The following is a 2984-nucleotide window of genomic DNA, read 5'->3' as shown; positions in this document are numbered from 1 at the left end:
ATAATCATAAATCTGTACCGATTCCCAAATTTAAATCAATTACCCACTAATCAAATCCATAAAAATCAGGAATAAAATATATGTTTCATTAGTCTCTGCATATTTATAGATACCTATCGAATTGCACATAAACTTCTACTGCTTTGCCCTCAAATTTTCAGTTTCTTATCTGCTCTGCTCTACCGATTTGCAAAAGGTTAGTAATACAATCTTTTCAATTTTTTTTTCTTTTAACATCAAACTCCACATCTATTTCGGTAGTTTCGATCATTCTTTGTTCTCTTTTTTTTTCGGTAGTTTCAATCATTCACAAGTCATAATATGTTTGATTTTATGTTTACATCAATTAATTGACTTTCATTCTTGCTACGTTTGCAGCAAATGCAGGTACTATTTTAAAAGTTGTTATTTTTCGTTTTTTTTTTCGGCCAATTATTTTCAGATCACAATAGATGATACATCAATATACTTTCATATTACTAAATATTGCCTATTAGTTATGTAAAAGAGTACTTGATGCAATCTATTATCTTTTTGACTATTAGTAAATATTCATACCATTATTAAAAGTATTAAGTACCTTTCACTAATAGTCAGACCATCAAGTTGCTAGATTGTGAAGATGCAAACTTTGTTTAGTTTTTTAAGTACAACCTATATAAATCAGCACCAAATACATTTAATATTCAATATGTTTAATATTTTTTTATCAACTATAATAGTAAATAATATATTACGTTTTTTACCTTTCAACTAACCATAACAATCACATGTCCATAACCAAATAGTCTGCTTGTGTTGGTACATTTGTACTCTTCATCCATTTTTAAACCATTCTCAGCACCCTTTACTACATTTACTGCGAAATAATCAATAAAACAAATAAGATTATTTAATATAGTAATGTTGGAATTGGATATTTGGATCACCTAATGCCACAAGAAGGAAGAAATAAATAATTTTTGCTTATATCTGTCTATAATTTATTAAGCATTTAAGTATAGGTGAATGTAAAGTTAGTGTTGTTGCAATGTGAGGGGTAAACTAGGGAGCAGAGTGATAGGGTTAACATTTTAGAATTATAATGATCTAATTGAATCAAAATTATTTAAAATAAAGAATATAGGGTTAAAATTTTTAAATTAAAAAAAAATGAACAAAAACAAGAAAATAAATAATAAACATTTATTTCAAAATTAAGAAAAATGCAAACTGCGTACATAAATTGTTTGTTATATGTAGAGATGCACTAAAGGGTAAAATCGTCAAATTACAAAACTGTTGGAGGTTCTCAGCCATCTCTTCTATTGTTGTAATTTCTCTTTTCTTATGATTAATATCCGCTAATATATAGGTAAGAACAAATCAATTTTTTGGTGTTTGCGTGTGGTTTTAACTTTTATATCGGACTTATTTTTCAGATTTAACACAAGGTTTATAAGTTTTTGTACTTAAAAATAACACCTGTAGAGATATCACCACTTTAAGTGGTTATTATGTGTGTGATGTAATTGATCACATAGAGATCATATGTATTATACCTAAAATTGAAACCCTAAATATACAATTATACAAATGTCATATAATTTGGAAGGTATATCAACTACAGTAACTGTTTTATTTACTCATATATTATCCCGTGATTAATTTTGCACCAAATTATGTATAAATTTTCGCAAATTCGAAATTCAAATATTTAAGCAAATACTCAAATTTCAAAATTCGAACCAAAAGCATATCTACCTGATTGTGTTTCCGCTCTTAAAGAATTTCAAGGCATTCCCTTGATCAACTTCAATTTTCGCTAATATCTTCAGATAAAACATTTCTGGAGAAATTTTTCAGGTAAGATTTCTTCAACAAAATGTATTTTCTCTTACCAAAACTAAGATTAACAATCAATTGATCTTCTCTCACCTTCGATCTTGATTTCTTCAACCGCCAAAGCTGCGTTTATTCATTCTCTGAGTTCGACATCAGCTATTACTGTATGTAAGCTTCTCTTCCCTTCAAATTTCTAATCGGTTGTGTAGTAGTATCTTTCTTCATCGATTTAGATGGAGAAACTTTGACACCGTTTCAGAATTTGATCGGTGGATCTGGAGATATGTATGTAATCGATTCTAGGTCTGCTTTGTTTTACATCGTTTCTTTTACAGACAAATGGGAAAGGGGGAAATATTGGGATGCCGACAAATGTTAGGTGATGTGGGCTTTTTGATAAATAAAAAATGTTGAATATGCTAAAAAATGATTAAAATGTTGTTTTTATTTGTTTCTCATTTTTTCAAATTAAATATTTACATAATTTCCATAATTATATTTCCCCAATTAATATACCCAATGTATGTAAATTAACTGATAACCTATAAATAAAAAATTATAGGTCGTGTCTATTAATTTGCTTATATTTATATACCATTATACAATATTAACTATTTTTATTAATTTATACATAAAAAGTCTTAATTTATAAATAAAACATCTTTTTTATATATATATATATATAACTAAAAAGGGTTAATGAGTTATATATATATATATATATATATATATATATATATATATATATATAACTAACTCATTAACCCTTATGATTTAGAACTACCGTTTGTTTGCTATTTTATTATTAATCAATTTTTTAATTGAAGTTTATACGCATTACATAAATTACCAATCATCTGTAATGGGTATTTTCAAATTATTAGTTTTTTCTAACGTTACTTTTTTTATTATATATCAAACAAGAACATGGATGCCACATACACTAGAGAAAGAAGAAAAAAAAAGAAAGTTATACTTGGATAATAAGAAATCCAAGAAAAACTATACCGCGTAATGGTCTCAACGTATACTTATTGCACATGCTATTCCTTTTAGCAAATATGGTAATTTTCTTACTTTGTTTTACATATGTAATATCTTTTATTTATTTATTTTTAATGTGTTCTTCATAATTATTTTAAAAATAAATAAACTTTTAT

At 26.3% G+C, this 2984-nt stretch overlaps 1 long non-coding RNA gene across 1 annotated transcript; it reads right to left on the bottom strand.

Annotated features, from left to right (window-relative positions):
* Positions 1-773: 773 nt before the first annotated feature.
* On the bottom strand, positions 774-2088 carry LOC145162970 (uncharacterized). The gene is made up of 3 exons (XR_013739473.1): positions 1918-2088; positions 1744-1828; positions 774-859 (listed from the first exon to the last, which is right to left on the bottom strand). It is a non-coding gene; the product is annotated as an uncharacterized LOC145162970 (long non-coding RNA).
* Positions 2089-2984: the final 896 nt, after the last annotated feature.

The sequence above is a fragment of the Lactuca virosa genome, chromosome 3 (assembly GCF_052849685.1).
Source record: "Lactuca virosa cultivar CGN04683 chromosome 3, Lactuca_virosa_CGN04683_v6, whole genome shotgun sequence".
NCBI lineage: Eukaryota > Viridiplantae > Streptophyta > Magnoliopsida > Asterales > Asteraceae > Lactuca > Lactuca virosa.
Note: the sequence above shows the minus strand (reverse complement) of the source record. Positions and strands in the feature narration are given on the sequence as shown.